The sequence below is a fragment of the Homarus americanus genome, unplaced genomic scaffold (assembly GCF_018991925.1).
Source record: "Homarus americanus isolate GMGI-L3 unplaced genomic scaffold, GMGI_Hamer_2.0 scaffold40191, whole genome shotgun sequence".
Taxonomy (NCBI): domain Eukaryota; kingdom Metazoa; phylum Arthropoda; class Malacostraca; order Decapoda; family Nephropidae; genus Homarus; species Homarus americanus.
Genome location: NW_024712931.1, coordinates 5,320 through 24,569, shown reverse-complemented (window position 1 = coordinate 24,569; position 19,250 = coordinate 5,320). Strand labels below are relative to the sequence as shown.

The window sequence follows — 19,250 nt, the reverse complement described above, 5'->3', positions numbered from 1 at the left end:
ATCACATTTGACTTCAAAATAAAAGACACGCCGAAGTACAATGAAATCTCTTCCCTGATTGCTCACTCCCTTCCTCCATAAGGGGGGGGGGGGGTTACTGGCCGTGCCGCATTTGTCGGTTTGTTATTTATTCATTGTTTTATTATCGTATGTTCAGCCTCTTATCATGTATGTTTCTTTATAAATATTATAATATATTGAATAATAGAAAAAAGATGATGTATATGATTTGTATAGAACTATGTTTGGATGCATAGCCCGGGAGAGGAGGTGGTGGGTGGAATTTGAATAAAAGGAAATGCAGTGTAGATTAAATGAAGATTATGACATTAGATTTACAATAAAAGTGAAGACGTTCTACATCCAGTGGCCTGACATGAATGGGGGAGGTTGTTGGGTGTTACTGGGTCAGTACTCCGAGTACCAGTTTTTACCAGGGAGTGCTGAATATTAATTTGCAATGCTGAACAGATACCAATTAGTGGTGAAACTCAAAGATCCTACTGTATGCAGTAGTTCACTACCAGATGAAAGCGAGTATCCTAGATCTGCATATGTCATTGGATAGTAAGATACTGTGTGCAGTCGTTATTGTCGCTTCCACTCCTTGTCTGCCATTTCCAGCATATCTGAAAATTAACCATCTTCCAAATGCAGTTTAAGGGGTGTTTCATGTGATATACAGTGAAGCTTCAAATAATGACAGTAATGTGTCCTCCAATATTGCAGTGTAAGGTGAATCATCGCATCGTAAATCATTAATTACCATTAAAATAAAGCAATAATAATGAGATGTGTTCCAAAGTGTGACTTATCATATCTTTTGTGTGGCTTTTTACCCTCTTTTCCCCCAAAACAATAAAATTAATGAAAAATGCAAACTATATTTTTTAAATAATGTTTATGAATGCACCTTATGCAATATAAATGAATAATAATATGGTCACACAAGAGGAGATGGGACGCCATTGTTTTTGTTAGTGTTTACAGCCGGGAGTCCGAAACGATGGTTCTACATAAAAACTGAAGAAATAAGACGCTGGTTGTAACTGTAGTAAAATTAATGTAAAAAAAAAAGAATATATATATTTTAAGTAATGTTATTTAATGTGAATAAATGGAACAATAGAGGTAGCTAACCACTAATGGCAAAGAAAAGACCGAGATGGATTGGGAACGCCAACATAGACCTGAGCATTTAAGGAAACTGATTCATTTATTGTTTATTACTGAACATGTATTTGATTGAATTAATGTTTATACAGTCGGCCCTTCACATACGTGGATTTAGCATACACGGATTCGCAAATACGCGGATTGCCCCGCTGGAGGAATATTCTGTACATTGAAGTAATTGAAGTACATTCTAATTGCGCGCCATTCAAATTGAGCACGGTAATCGCATTAATCAACACTACCCCCCAATAATAATAATGATGTCAATATCAATAATATTACGCGCCATTACGCCATCCCGCCGCCTCCTCACTCAGTCAGTCTCGCTGTAACCACGCTTGTGTTGACATCAGCATTGTAGGTTTCCACTTCGATTTTTTTTTCTGACCAAAAATCTAATTTATGATATTCCTTGTTTATAGGTCGACCCAAGTTTTTGAGGGTATTGGAACAACAAAACCTTCAGTAAAAACATTCTACGTCCTATAAACTGAGGCTCACCGTTCCTGAAACACCGAGTGCCGAAGGCAAATTGCTTACCATTTATTATTACGACACTACACCGAAACGCGGGTGGTTTCAACAAAAATATTGTATATTTCCATTCAAGTATTTATTCAAGTCAATTATGAGGGAATATTATTGTAATGCAACAGTTTTTTAACTGAAAACCATTCGAAAAGCGATTACGGTAACATCTTTTGAACGAAAGAAAGCGAAAGTCATAGCTTTTGTCACGATTTTATCCCACTTTCCACTGTAATACGTACGTCATTTCAGCAAAAATATTACATTTCCGTGAATGTATTATATCAAGCACAGTATGAATAGAATATCACTAATATAACAGTATTTTAACCGAAAACTATTAAAAAAACGAGTAACATATCTTGAACATCGGAATGTTAGGTAAAGTGTTGTTTTCATGTAGTTTATCCTAATTTATATTGAAATACATTACGTTTCAGCAAAACTACTATTTATTTCTGAGAATATGGAAATGTAATATTTTTGCTGAAATGATGTACGTATTACAGTGGAAAGTGGGATAAAATCGTGACGAAAGCAATGACTTTCGCTCTCTTTCGTTCAAAAGATGTTACCGGAATCGCTTTTCTAATGGTTTTCAGTTAAAAAACTGTTATTAAAATAATATTCTATCCTAATTCACTTGTGATGCAGCAGTTTTTTAACTGAAAAGATTTGAAAAACATGTGTACCGTCTAGCTGATCCGGCAGAGCTCTGGTCGCGGAGGCTTTGTTTTTGCATCGGCCCTTCTTAAGCAGCCTTTAATATTAGCGTACATTGAAATTGTGTTTACCGGTATATTCTTATTATCTTGCTTCTTATTTTCCAGAAATATGACAAGTTTGTATATAATACAATGTTATTGTACTTTTAATTTACAGGTAATACCCCGCCACGCGTTTTTTTTACGCTGCTTACATTTACGTACCCGCCAGAACCAGAATTCCCACTTTACGCAGTGCATCTACTCATATACGCAGGTGAAGTATAATTTTTTATTTAGCTCATAAAATTCATACAAATTACCCAGCCAGAATATAATTTACATTGCTGGAATTCTTACAATTTGATGATCATTTTGAATATAAGCATCATAGATTTTGCATTAGACATACAAATTTTAGATCTAATGCAAGTATTTTCTTTACTCAGAGCAAATATGTTATCTTTTGTGCAAAATATATGAGGTGTATATTCAAAATATTCCTGGTCTTGCAAGGAATCCAGCAATGTCAATTATATTATCCTAACTTTAGTCTGAGGTATTATTTACTATACAGCACCTAGTACCTAGTGTTTTCCTTCAAACATTTCTCAGAGAGGAGGAGCCAGCGCAGTGTGAGAAGAGGGGTGGAGTTGAATCCATTATTTGAATGGACATTAACTTGGCGACTGTATTTCTCTATTTCTCTTAAATATCAATTGTGTGTGCGTACCATCATAAAATTAAGATGTTATTTTTTCTAGAACATAGGTATTGTGTCGGGAAAAAGTGGAGTTTGGGGGTCGGCCCGGTCTCTATTTCAATTTATCCCATATGTTATGTTGTTCACTTTACGCGTTTCTCGGTTTACGCGGGCCTCCGTGGGTTCAATTGATCGCGTAAAGCGAGGATTCACTGTACAAGTATTCATTTTTAAAAATACAGAAGACACCAAACAAATACTAGTACGGATATTTGCGTGACTCTCCCGCCAAAAAGGACCAAACGGCTGGTACTCTCTCCCTCAGCCTTACCAAAAATAGCCCAATGACATCTTTCTTGTTTATTCTCTTCCAATTTCTCACTTTAACTGGTATTTTATACTTCATATTGCCTACATCAGATAAACTACAGTAATTGAGGTTAGACACTGTTATAAATTTGATTACCGGGTACTGGCAGGATGCTGTTAGAACCACCTGACCCTACCAACAGTGTTGCAATTCAGACAGCATTTTTTTTTTTTTACATTTTTGGTGTCTCCATTTGTTAATTTTTTTTCTGTGGGGTTTGCACAATAGTAAACTGTTTTACCTACAGTATTGTAAAACGATTTGGGAAAAGAAATACAGTTAACCCTCACTTCACGCGGTCCCACATTCCGCGTTTCCACGTTTACGCGGTGCCCTGCCAGAACCCAGGATGCTCACATTCCGCGGTGGGTGTACCCCTTTACACGGTGAAGTATAATTTTTTTATTTAGCTCTTAAAATTCATACAAATTATCCGGCCAGAATATAATTTACATTGCTGGAATTCTTACAATTTGATGATCATTTTGAATATAAACATCATAGATTTGCATTAGACATACAAATTTTAGATATAATGTTTACTCTTGAGTAAATATGTTATCTTTTGTGCAAAATATATGATATTTATATTCAAAATATTCCTGGTCTTACAAGGAATCCAGCAATGTCAATTATATTATCCTAACTTTAGTCTGATTTATTATTTATTACTAAAAAGGTAAACAGTCTGGTATTCCCACACATTTATCTAGTAGGGACGTTGGTGGGGGGGGGGAGGGAGGGACCGGCGACTGACCATCTGTTACCGTCTGAAGAATATTTTTTTTTTTTATTAACTGAAGATTTTTATTTTAGCTCATAAAATTCATACAAATTACCCGGCCAGAATATAATTTACATTGCTGGAATTCTTACAATTTGATGATCATTTTGAATATAAACATCATATATTTTGCATTAGACATAAAATTTTTAGATAAAATGTTTAATCTGAGTAAGTATGTTATCTTTTGTGCAAAATATATGACGTTTATATTCAAAATATTCCTGGTCTTACAAGGAATCCAGCAATGTCAATTATATTATCCTAACTTTAATCTGAGGTATTATTTAATACAAAATGTTAAAATCTAAATTTTTCACCCACTCTTTCTCTTGAAGGGAGGATTGGTGGGGGGTGGGGGGGAGGGTTGGGACTGACCGCGCGGTTGGAAGAGGGGGGGAGGCAAGGTGGGGTACTTTGATTGACAGATAGTGTCGTGAAGAATTTTTTTTTTATTAACTGAAGATATTTGTTTTAGCTCATAAAATTCATACAAATTACCCGGCCAGAATATAATTTCCATTGCTGGAATTCTTACAATTTGGTGATCATTTTGAATATAAACATCATATATTTTGCATTAGACATACAAATTTTAGATAAAATGTTTAATCTGAGTAAATATGTTATCTTTTGTGAAAAATATATGACATTTATATTCAAAATATTCCTGGTCTTACAAGGAATCCAGCAATGTCAATTATATTATCCTAACTTTAGTTTGAGGTATTATTTATTACTATACAGTGAGTTCTGCTATAACGCGTGTTTTGATAACGCGAATTTGCTCTAACGCGATTTATGAATTCGGAACAATATTTGTATAACGCGATCGCTTGTTTGCTATAACGCGATTTTTGCTTACTATTTCTCCAATTTTGTGGTATTAACTGTGAATATGGTAAAGAAGAATATCTCCAAAAAGCATTCTGATGATAGAATTCCCGGTGATTATCGTAAAAGAAAGGATATAACACTTGAAGAGAAGCTTGATGTTTTCAACCTCAAAATCACCCTTCTCCCCCATCAAGTTACATTCATATTTTTTCAAGGTAAAGTGTTAAATTTACTGTATGATTTCATTATTAGATATGAATGTAACATTTATTTAGACTGTGCTATCCTTTGTGTTAGGCTAACTACTAAATTTTTTCAATTTCGAGTAATCTGCACCTAACCCTATTTTCTCCATAAGCCCTGTTATTTCTATTACGCGATTTTCTATAACACGATATTTTACAAGAACACAATTATCGCGTTATAGCAGAACTACCTGTACCTGGTTTTCCCCCAAAAATTTCTCAGAGGGAAGAGCCAGCAAGTGGAGTGTGAGAAGTGGGGGAGGGAGTCGTGTCCATTATTTGAATGGACATTAACTTGGCGACTGTATTTCTCTATTTCTCTTAAGTATTAATTGTGTGCATGTACCATCATAAAATTAAGATGTTATTTTTACTAGAGCATAGGTATTGTGTTGGAAAAAGTGGAGTTTGGGGGTCATCTGGTCTTTATTTAATTTAATCCCATGTTATGTTATTCACTTTACGCGTTTCTCACTTTCCGCGGTACCCTGTGGGTTACATTAACCGCGTAAAGTGAGGGTTGACTGTACTTGGTAACTTAAAATTTTAAACGGAAAATCTTGAAACTGGTAATTGTGTGCTGAAGACGATGACAAGGAAAATCATTTTGATGGATTTTCATGAAAATATTGAGAAATATGGTAGCGTAGTATTTATTCAAGGGAATTAGGATAGAATATTATTGTAATACAATAGTTTTTAACTGAAAACCATTCGAAAAGCGATCGCGGTAAAATCTTTTGAACAACAAAAGAAAGCGAAAGTCATTGTTTTCGTCATGATTTTATCCCACTTTCCACTGTAATACGTACGTCATTTCAGCAAAAATATTACATTTCCATATTTATTTCTGAGAATATATTCATTCAGTTACAGTTAAGGTAAAATATACTTGTGATGTAATATTTTAATGAAATTACCCGATATTTAGAAATACGGTATCGTAGTTTTCTTTTGTTTCAAATTTAATTAACAAAGATTGATGTTTCAAATGTAATGAACAAAAATTTATGTACAGTATCTATAAATAAACTTTAAAAAATGAATACCGGTACTTTATGTTTTATATCGTCCTGTGCATACCATACCATGCATTTGGCTACTTTGGGCTTGCTATGATGATGCAAGAGATCTGCCCTGGCAACTGTACCGACACTCACAGCTGATGGTGTGTTGGTGCGTCGTTTCCATTGTTTACTGGTAGTTACTGGTAAATATTTTTCAACCTAACGAAACTATTACCCGTTTAGAGGTCGACCCCCAATTTTTTGCCAAATAATTTGGTCTTAAAAACTCGAACTACACACAGGTATATACAGTAAATAAGGACATGGGGGGCCAGGGGTTTTTAGGGGGGGGGGGACAGCAAAGGTACACGGATTTTTAACATTCACGGGTATCTCTGTTACCTAACCCCCGCGTATGTTAAGGGCCGACTGTATAGGTGAAATGAACATTACAATTCATTAATAATGTGTAGAATATTAAAACAAAAGAGAGGAGACAAGACGACATTGTTTTCGTGAGTGACGACGGTTCTACATCAGAAACTGAAGAAAATAAGACCCTGGTTGTAGGTGTAGTAAACTTAATGTAAAAAATGAATACCTGTATGAATGTTTTAAGTACCGTTTTTTAATGTTAATAAATAGAACAATAGAAGTAGCTAACCACTAATGGTAAAGAAATAAAGTGAGACTGTACTACGGCAACGTATGTAAGTGCGTACATGTGAAAACATATCGTCATTTTCTATATAAGAATATGAAAGCAACACTTATTACTGTTCATATATGTTTTAAATAATATTTACGAATGTAAAACAAAAATTCTACTCACCAATAGTGGTAAAGTTTAAAACATAAGGACAGCCAATGATAATGTGTGAGTTTTTACTCAGATGACGAAGTCATCAGGTTCAACTCTAGCTGAAGCTGTAGGTTCAACTTTGGCTGAAGTTGTAGCTTTCCATAAAGTTGTTGTTGAAACTGTTACTGAACCTGAAGTTGTTGATGAAGCTGTTTATGATACTGAATTTGATGGTGTAGCTGAAGTTGATGGTTTAGGCCTTCGAATAATAAAGCTGTCGAAAGAACCTTGCGCAGCTGCTTTCTGTTCTCATTATGCATCTTTATGTAGAGTTCATATGCATTTTTTAAGTCCCTGTTAATATTAATGCTTCATTCTGTTAATGGATCCACTTCAGAAAATATGTTCATTGTTTGCTCCATATAATATCCACAGACCTCTCACCTTTTTCATAAGAGTCCCCGGCCCTGACATAGTGCATCCCAGAGTGCGAAGAGAGTTGTACAACGAGCTTGCCGAGCCTCCGAAGATCCCGTTCTGTAAAGACCTGGATGAACAATAGGGCGATCGTCACTCGAAAAACTAGACCGGTGAGCCTGACCAGCATAATATGTAAAGTACTTGAGAGTATTATCAGAGATGCCGCGATGGAACATCCACTATGAAACAACCTTGTAAAGGATTGCCAACACGGTTTTATGCCAGGACGCTCCTGCTTAACACAATTGCTCAAAGTCCAGTGGTCCCTCGGTTAACGAGCACAATCCGTTCCAGCATGTTGCTCATTAACCGAAAAACTCGTTAACCGAAACCATTGTTTCAATGGGTTTTTGGGTAATTGGTTCCAGCTCACAGAAAATTGTCTAAATTCAACAAAAAATGTAGAAAAGTACACTTACTTTGAGGTGTGTATGTAGAAGGCTCCTGGATGATAATGATGATGATGATGGGAATTAGAATAGGGATGGAGGAGAAGGGAGAAGAGAAGGCATTGGGGTGGAAGAGAAGTCACCTCATGGCGCCATTTCACTCATAAAATTTTAGTTCTCTTGGTGCAATTCAAGATTATTTTCTTTAAATCAACACTGCACTGCATTATATATTGTCAATATGTAAAATAAATTTCAAAATGACCAATAATTTGCTTGGAACAGAAAAAAAGCATTTAGTTGAAGAGAGTCTCAAGCAATATGTTACCTCCACTGAAAAGAGAGAGAGAGACTAACGCTTGTTTGTGTGTTAACAGGCTGGATGGCGTGCCAGAATCTAGTTTCTTTACCTTCAATTATGTTCATTAATTGTTAAAATGACTAAAAAATATTAATATTAAACTTTTAAAATTATTGAATAGTATAAACTTTTTGATATTTACTAAAATAGTAAGGAATTTAAGCCCTAAAACTGATTACTGTATTGGCGGACTAATACTACAGCTGGTGGACCGCCAAATGCAAGCGAAAACATGTTGAGGTCGGCCTGTATAAAACTCGTTAATCGAGGAATTGCTTGTTAACCGAAGTTAAGAATCTTATGGAAGGTAACTCGTTAACTGAAATCTCGTTAACCGAGGCGCTCGTTAACCGAGGGATCACTGTATTAGATATTTGGACCCATATTCTGGAATGGGGTGGTAATATTGACAATATATACAGTATTACCCCGCCTAACGCGGTTTCACTTAACGCGTTTTTTCATATACGCGGTGCCTCGCCAGAGCTGAACTTTCACTTAACACGGATTTTTTCCACATATACGCGGTGAGTGTCCGGCTCGAGATGCTATTTTTAGATTTGCCCCACCCGCCACCCTGCCTGACTGCCTGTTTTAGCTCATAAAATTCATACAAATTACCCGGCCAGAATATAATTTACATTGCTGGAATTCTTATAATTTGGTGATCATTTTGAATATAAACATCATATATTTTGCATTAGACATACAAATTTTAGATAAAATGTTTTCTCTAGTAAATATGTTATCTTTTGTGCAAAATATATGACATTTATATTCAAAATATTCCTGGTCTTACAAGGAATCCAGCAATGTCAATTATATTATCCTAACTTTAGTTTGAGGTATTATTTATTACTAAAAAGTTAAATATTCTGGTTTTCCCACACATCTCCTTGGGACGGTTGGTGGGGGGTGGGGGGAGGGAGGGACTGACCGACCATCTGTTACCCTGTGAAGAATATTTTTTTTTTTATTAACTGAAGATATTTGTTTTAGCTCATAAAATTCATACAAATTACCCGGCCAGAATATAATTTACATTGCTGGAATTCTTATAATTTGATGATAATTTTTAATATAAACATCATATATTTTGCATTAGACATACAAATTTTAGATATAATGTTTTCTCTGAGTAAATATGTTATCTTTTGTGCAAAATATATGACATTTATATTCAAAATATTCCTGGTCTTACAAGGAATCCAGCAATGTCAATTATATTATCCTAACTTTAATCTGAGGTATTATTTAATACTAAATGTTAAATTTATTTTTTTCACCCACCTTTCTCTTGGGAGGTTGGTGGGGGGGAGGGTTGGGACTGACCACGCGGTTGGAAGAGGGGGGGAGGCAGGTGGGGTACTTTGATTGACAGATAGTGTCGTGAAGAATATTTTTTTTTTATTAACTGAAGATATTTGTTTTAGCTCATAAAATTCATACAAATTACCCGGCCAGAATATAATTTACATTGCTGGAATTCTTATAATTTGGTGATCATTTTGAATATAAACATCATATATTTTGCATTAGACATACAAATTTTAGATAAAATGTTTTCTCTGAGTAAATATGTTATCTTTTGTGCAAAATATATGACATTTATATTCAAAATATTCCTGGTCTTACAAGGAATCCAGCAATGTCAATTATATTATCCTATCTTTAATCTGAGGTAATATTTAATACAAAATGTTAAAATTTATTTTTTTCACCCACTCTTTCTCTTGAAGGGAGGATTGGTGAGGGGTGGGGGGGAGGGTTGGGACTGACCACGCGGTTGGAAGAGGGGGGGAGGCAAGGTGGGGTACTTTGATTGACAGATAGTGTCGTGAAGAATATTTTTTTTTTTATTAACTGAAGATATTTGCTTTAGCTCATAAAATTCATACAAATTACCCGGCCAGAATATAATTTACATTGCTGGAATTCTTATAATTTGGTGATCATTTTGAATATAAACATCATATATTTTGCATTAGACATACAAATTTTAGATAAAATGTTTTCTCTGAGTAAATATGTTATTTTTTGTGCAAAATATATGACATTTATAATCAAAATATTCCTGGTCTTACAAGGAATCCGGCAATGTCAATTGTATTATCCTAACTTTAGTTTGAGGTATTATTTATTTCAAATTTAGTGGTTTTCCCCCAAAAATTTCTCACGAGAGGGAAGAGCCAGCAGTGTAATTTGAGAAGAGGGGGAGGGAGTTGAGTCCATTATTTGAATGGACATTAACTTGGCGACTGTATTTCTCTATTTCTCTTAAGTATTAATTGTGTGCATGTACCATCATAAAATTAAGATGTTATTTTTACTACAACATAGTTATGTGTCTTCAAAAAGTGGAGTTTGGGGGTCGGGCTGGTTTCTATTGGAATTAATCCCATATGTTCTGTTGTTCACTTAACACGGATTTCATTTAACGCGGGACCCTCTGGGTTCTATTGACCGCATTAAGTGGGGTACAACTGTACCTAGATTTTACCAAGGCTTTTGACAGTGTACCCCACGAATGGCTGAAAATCAAACTAGAAGGGTACGGATTTAGGGGAAATGTCCTAGCGTGGATAAAAGACTTTCTACATGACCGTAAGCAGTGTGTGGTGATTAATGGCACAGAATCATCATCTGTACCTGTCATAAGCGGGGTACCGCAGGGCAGTATATTGGGCCCGCTGTTTGTTTGTTTGTTTGTTTCATAAATGACATGCCTGACGTTGTACACTCCTCCTTACAAATGTTTGCCGATGACTCCAAGTTATTTCGGAAAATCAAGAACCGAGCGGACTGTGAAAAGCTGCAGAAGGATCTCTGTGAGCTCCAAGAAAGGGCGAAGAAATGGCTGCTGAGATTCAATGTCACGAAGTGTAAGAGGATGCTCCTGGGGCGTACCAACGGTAAGGAGGCGTATCATATGTCCCAACGGGATGAAGAAACTGCACTATTTGAGACTGAATGTGAGAAGGACCTAGGTATGTATGTTGACAATGAGCTGAAGTTCTCGGGCCTTTGCGAGAAGAAGGTAAATGAGGCAAATAAATGACTGTATTGGGTTTTATAAGGAGGTCGTTCAGATATCTAGACGGTCCGTCCCTCGTAACGATCTTCAAGAGTGAAGTGCTTCCTCATTTGGAGTACTGTCACCCAGTTTGGTCCCCAAGATATGCTAGGGACTGTCAGTTGGTTGAGGTGCCTGCACTTCGGCACCTCAACTACCCTGAGAGATGTGGAGCGCCTGAACTTGCCCAGCTTATACTATAGAGGGGCAAGGGGCGACCTAATTGAGGTGTATAAGCATCTCAAGGGGCACTACTCAGTCGAGTGTCCTTACTTGGAGCTGGCGGACGCTTGCCCCACAAGGGGTCACAGCTCAAGATTGAAGAAGCCGCAAGTCCAGAAATCTGTGAGGGCAAACTTTTCAAAGTGAGAGTTGTGAACTCTTAGAACAATCTGCTAGAAAGTGTTGTGATGGCACCGAGTGTGAGTTCTTTCAAGACCAGACTTGACCAACACTGAAGCAGGTTCAGGTACATTCAGGAGCTGGTGCATGCCCAGTACCTGCCAACAGTACGTAACGGAGAGCCAGTACATGCCTAGTACTTACCAACAGTGTGTGACCAAGACGTGACCGATCACCCAAGCGGCTAACGAACCGATCAGTGGGGAAGAGGAAAAAAAATCTAGATTCTCAGCTAAGCTTATACATTTTCTTTTAGCTTTTGACCCAGCACTACCATCACTTGCTCTCTTGCGCTTCATAGGGACGCAAAAATAGTGTAAGAAACCTAAGAAAGTTTTTCTCCTTTTCCTGTTCAGATGCGTGAAAACAAAAAGCCCACCAAGCTGCAACTGTTTATACTAGTGATGCTGGCGTAACCACTTACAAGCCCGGCAGCCTCCACGTGCAAGGCGTGTTTTTTTTTTTTTATAATACATACTGTGTCGGGATTTAGTGACTATTTATATGAAAATGTATTTATTTTAAAAAATTTTCTTATATTTTTATCTTAAATGCGAATAAAATAACGACGTAAATTGAATTGGGTCCTAAATTAACCAGGGTCTTAAATATAAATCGTCGTTAGTAGAACCGTCGTTATTGGAGGCTTTCCTGTAGTACTATTGGTTTCAATTAATAAAGTAGCCTACTGTAAAGCCTTTGCCTAAATAAATGATCATTAGTAAAATGATTGTCTACTGTACTGTATTTGTGAAAGTGTAAAATGAGGAGTTTATTACCCTGATATTTTGATCATAAATTTTGGCCTGTCAATAGCTTCAAAATTTATGATTTTTTTATGGATGGCAAAAAATTGGATAATTGACAATGAAGTTAATGCAAATTATTGAGTCTTCCAGTACTGTACTGTACTGCACTGTGTTACTTATGTTGAATTGAAACATCTTTTATGAGCAAATGTTAATTCTTTTTTTATCCTTTCAGGATGTCAAAGTGGTAGTTGGAGGCTTTGCAGCAGTGGTTATATTAGCATATTGTCTGCTGTTTTTGTGGCTGTATGACCAAAAGGATGCTAAGTAAATTATGAATTTGTCTACAGAGAAAGGGCACAAGAAAATAACTGGATGTTTTTATACATGAGGTGTGGGATTTTTTTTTTTTTGTGGATTATATACAGGTTGGACCCCGCTAATCCGGGACCCAATAGGCTGGCAGCTTTGATGGTTCGGGATGCATTTAGTGAATACTTAATTTTATGGGGAAAATTGGGATATGTTCCACAACTACTAAAATTGAACAGTAATGCTATAAAAGTTGTGGAAAAATCAATACAATTACCACAACCTGTACTCAAATGTACTAAGTTAATTACTAAAATTTTTATGTCTAGTGCAAAATATGGGATGCTTATATTCAAATTAATCTCTGCCTTGCAAGAATATCAGCAATGCAAGTTATATTCTGCTAAGTCAAGTCAGTGGCATTTTATAAGTGAAAAACTTAAACTCCCTGCCTTTTATAATCCTGAGTCCTTGACACCTCTCCCTTCCACTGATACTTATACACCCAGTAAACTCCCCTTCTGACTGTCAACACCTCATCTCTCCCTTCCACTGATACTTATACACCCAGTCAACTCCCCTTCTGACTGTCAACACCTCATCTCTCCCTTCCCTCTCCACCAGAATGCAATAGGGATTTTAGAAGGTGAAGGTGGTTTTAGGCTTTAAGTTTTTCTTTTATAAAATGTCACAGACTTGATTTAGCAGAATATAACTTGCATTGTTGGAATCCTTGCAATATGGCAATTAATTTCAGTATAAACATCTAGTAGTTTGTACAAGAGATAAATTTTTTAGTCCTTTAGCCTAGTACATTTGAGTACAAAGTGAGTTCAGTAATATGTTGCTTAAAATTATTGCTCTTTCACAGGGAAAATTCTGTATAACTAGTCCCAGTGGTCAGGATTTTATGGCATTGAATGTTAAAGAGTATTTCAAATAAATTCGTTGTTTAGTCCAGTGTACAGTAAACTTGTGCCATAGCACTAACACTGTGTCATAAAGAGGTCCAGTAAGCCTAGGCTAGATTAGTGATGATGCAAGTTGTATTGGTACCAGTAATAGTACATTTTATGCATTATTTTGTCCTTTTTTAACCTCAGCTTCAATAGTTCAGAACTTTCATTTATCTGGAACCGGTCTGGTCCCAAGCTTCCCGGATTAGTGAGGTCCAACCTGTACTTCACATCAGTTTTAGTTGATTGTGTATTGTAAACTGGATGAAGGCATCAAACATGTATATCCATATTGTAATCTTTATTTTTCTAGATCTAGTGTTCTTAGTTATAGTTGATATTAAGTTTTCCAGAGGTAACTTCTGTTGATTACATAGCAGTGTGTGTTTTTAAAAAGGGGACATTTTTTGCTTTTAGAATAGTGATAGGGTTTAGTTTTGGTTTCTCTTGGCAGCTTACCAAGAACCATAATGTGTAATTTTAATGCAGTGCAATAAGTTTTATTAAGACAGGGAAAGAAATATTATAAAGTAATTGAAGTGACAGAGTTTCATTTTGTTATAGTTTTCTGAATGGTTTTTAATAAAATGTGTGTGGTGTGGGAAAGGGGTTCTTTATGGACCATATATTTTATATGCAACTTTTCTACTTCATGTTATTGTAGGTTATTTCATATTATTACAGTACTTTATTATAACTAGTTGCTAAGATAGTAGCAGGTAACACAAAATACCATACAATTCAGTGTGACATTCCAGTCACATATGGATTACTTTAAGCATTAATTAACCATCAAACTGCAGAATGTGTATTATCTATGGGACTCAGATACACAGTACAATCCCCCAAAATTTTACATTTGACCTGGTAGTCAACTTTGATTATGTTATATCCAAAGGAATCAGTGCCTTTATTAGACTCTGTGTAATTTCTTGGCACTGTATTGTATAGCTACATCAAAAGAGTAGGCTAATTTTTATTTAGAACAATTAGAAGTTTTTTGTCAGAAACAATAAAGTAATAAGATGCTAGGACTATACTGTACACTGCAGGGGTTTCCACCCACCGGTTTGCAGACTGGTACTGGGCTCAATAATTATTAAAAAAAAATATATGTACTGTATATACAGGTCCACCACCAATTATCCGGGAACTGATGGCCCAGCACCTCTTTTAGTCCGGACCAAATTATGAGAGGGCACTTAACTTCCCTCCCTCCCTCCCAGCCAGGGTGAAGGTAGTTTTAGGCTTAAAATTTTTATCTTATAAAATGTAGCGAACTACACTTAGTAGAATATAACTTACATTGCTGGTATCCTTGTAATAAAGTGATTAATTTGAGTATAAACATCACTTAGTTTGCACAAGAGTTAAATATTTTAATCTAGTGTATTACATTTGAGTACAAGTTTTTCAACTCATATTTTTGGGAAGATATATGTAATTTTCTTCCTTTATTTTTACTCCTTTACATGCACACACCATCCTAAATATATATTGCTAAAAAGTAAAAGAAATAATTGTACTAAAGGCAAACCTGTACTCAAGTGTACTAAATTAATTAATAAAAATTTTATGTCTAGCGCAAACTAATGGATGTGTTTGTACTTAAATTAATCACGATCTTACAAGAATAAAAGCAATGCAGGTTATATACTGCTAAGTCATTTCAGTGTAAATTTTATAAAGGAAAAACTTAAACCCCCTCAATCTGATAACTACCGTATATCACGGCCTATAAGACGAAATTTGAACATTAAAAAAATCTGCCCAAAGTTAGGGGGTCGTCTAAACCACCAAGTTTAAAATTCTTACCTCTTAAATATTGTGGTTTAGTGTGTCAAGAGTGGTGATGAAAACATCGTAAGCCACTCACAAGGTCTTACCACTAATTATTTTATACTGAAACTTACGTTTGGCAAGCTGGATTCAAATTAAGATTACCGGTATATTAAAATAATAAAAATGTATTATAAACCTGTCTAACATACCGTAAAAGAGATTTATACCCCTGTAATAAACACAGCTATCATCACACACCCCTCCCCACGCCCCCCCCCATTTGCCAGTGAGGAGACAAGAAAGGAAAAGTGCATTAATTCTTGAAACTATCGACGGTTAATTACAGACGCTCAAGTGACGTCACTAGTGTTTACACTACACCAGCTGGTAATATTTGATGCCATTACTTGAAGTGAATTGGCCTTATTTTAAGTAACTAACTATAAATAAATACAAAAATTAAAAAAAAAGATCAAAACTGAGAAATAATATACTGTATGTATGTATGTTGTGTTGTCAAAGTAAGAGGAACAATTGTGTAAGTACGTAATATTTTTTCACTCAAATCCTAATGAAACACTACTGGAGAACATTCCTTTGTCGCAAAACAAGTTTATAAATTAAAGAAAATAATTACAGTGTGTTTAATATATTACAGTATATTATAGATAAATAAATAAACAAATAATTCGGTAAGTCTATTTCAAGTAAATGGAAAATAAGCAAACAAATGTTATTTACCAAGACCTTTCCCTCTGGCTCAAGGTGAGATGTAGGGGTAGATAAGAAGGCTATTTATAGCCCGTCTTTGTGTCTGAAGTGGCCAGTACCCTAATGCACCATAAATAATTCATTTAACATTTATTTTTTGTACATAGAATATTCAGTACATGACTGGGATTATAAAATAGTGTGAATGAGTATATTAAATATATATATATATACATACAGTATATATATATATATATATATATATATATATATATATATATATATATATATATATATATATATATATATATATATATATATATATATATATATATATATATACAGTGACCCCTCGTTTAACGAACAGCTCGGTTAACGTAATTTCGATTAACGAACTGCCTTCCATCTTCAATTCGGTTAACGAAAAAAAATTCGCTTAACGAACTTCTTACGAACCGACCTCAACATGTTTTCGCTTGCACTGACAGGGCAACCAGCTTTAGTATCAGTCAGCCAATACATTAATCGGTTCTAGGGCTTAAATTTCTTACTATTTTTGTAAATATCAAGAAGTTTATACTATTCAATAATTTTAAAAGTTTAATATTCAATTTTTTTGTCATTTTAACAATTATTGAACAAAATTGAAGGTAAAGTGACTAGTTTAATGCGCGGCATCCAGCCTCTTAACACAGCAAACAGGCGTCAGTCTCTCTCTGTTTTCACTGGAGGTAACATCTTGCTTGAGACTCTTCAACTAAACGCTTTTTTTCTGTGTTTCCAAGCAAATTATTGGTCATTTTGAAATATATTTTATATATTGACAATATATAATGTAGTGCAGCGTTGATTTAAAGAAAATAATCTTGAATTAAACCAGAGAGCTAAAATTTTATGGGTGAAATGGCACCATGGGGTGACTTCTCTTCCACCCCAATACCTTCTCTTCTTCCTTCTCCTCCACCCCCATTCTAAATCCCATCATCATCATCATCATCCAGGAGCCTTCTACATACACACCTCAAAGTAAGTGAACTTTTCTACCATTTTTGCTGAATTTAGGAAATTTTCGGTGAGCTGGAACCAATTACCCAAAAACCCATTGAAACAATGGTTTCGGTTAACGAACTTTTCGGTTAACAAACGACCTTCTGGAACGGATTGAGTTCGTTAAATCCCAGGGGCCACTATATATATATATATATATATATATATATATATATATATATATATATATATATATATATATATATATATATATATATATATATATATATACATACATATACACAGTAATACCCCGCTTAACACGGTTTCGCTTAGCGCGATTTCACGTATACGCGGCGCCTCGCCAGAGCTGAACTTTCACTTAACGCGGGTTTTTTCCACGTATACGCGCAGAGTGTCCGGCTCGAGAGCTATTATTAGATTCGCCCCACCTGCCACCCTGCCTGACTGCCTGCCTGCCTGTTTTAGCTCATAAAATTCATACAAATTACCCGGCCAGAATATAATTTACATTGCTGGAATTCTTACAATATGATGATCATTTTCAATATAAACATCATAGATTTTACATTAGACATACAAATTTTAGATATAATGTTTACTCTGAGTAAATATGTTATCTTTTGTGCAAAATATATGACATTTATATTCAAAATATTCCTGGTCTTACAAGGATTCCAGCAATGTCAATTGCATTATCCTAACTTTAGTTTGAGGTATTATTTATTAAAATTTAGTGGTTTTCCCCCCAAAATTTCTCAGAGAAGGAAGAGCCAGCAGTGCAGTGTGAGAAGAGGGGGAGGGAGTTGAGTCCATTATTTGAATGGACATTAACTTGGCGACTGTATTTCTCTATTTCTCTTAAGTATTAATTGTGTGCATGTACCAGAATAAAATTAAGATGTTATTTTTACTAGAACATAGGTATTGTGTCGAAAAAAGTGGAGTTTGGGGGTCGGGCCAGTTTCTATTGGAATTAATCCCATATGTTCTGTTGTTCACTTAGCGCGGTTTTCACTTAACACGGTACCCTGTGGGTTTTATTGACCGCGTTAAGCGGGTATTGGCTGTATATATATATATATATATATATATATATATATATATATATATATATATATATATATATATATATATATATATATATATATATATATATATATATATATATATATATATATATATATATATATATATATATATATATATTTTATATATATATTTTATATATATATATATATATATATATATATATATATATATATATATATATATTTATATATATATTTATATATATGTTTATATATATATATATATATATATATATATATATATATATATTTATATATATATTTATATATATATTTATATATATATATATATATATATATATATATATATATATATATATATATATATATATTTATATATATATATATAAATATGTTTGTGTAATAAATGTATGTAGTAAGTACATAACCTTTTTCACTCAAATCCTAATGAAACACCACAATTAGGATACGGTGGTAGCTGTTGTATAAACAGTCGGAACAAAGTCCCACCACCGAGACGAGGGAACACTCCCACCACCGACCACTGATCGTCTCGTGCGAAGCAAGCGTATAAATTAAAGAAAACACTTGCAGTGTGTTTATTATGTTACAGTATATTATAAATAAATAAATAAACAAATAAATCGGTAAATCCATTTCAAGTAAATGGAAAAATTTTACTCGACACCGACATTAGTTCCAGTTACCGGTAAATAGCAGACGCTTCAGTGACGTCACTAGTGTTTACACTATACCAGCGGGTAACATTTGATGACATTACTTGAAGTGAATTGGCCTTATTTTAAAAAACCAAGGATG

At 34.7% G+C, this 19,250-nt stretch overlaps 1 long non-coding RNA gene across 1 annotated transcript; it reads left to right on the top strand.

The window, feature by feature from the left end:
* Window positions 1-7,374: 7,374 nt before the first annotated feature.
* On the top strand, window positions 7,375-14,003 carry LOC121865344. Its single transcript, XR_006088748.1, has 2 exons — window positions 7,375-7,746; window positions 12,846-14,003. It is a non-coding gene; the product is annotated as an uncharacterized LOC121865344 (long non-coding RNA).
* Window positions 14,004-19,250: the final 5,247 nt, after the last annotated feature.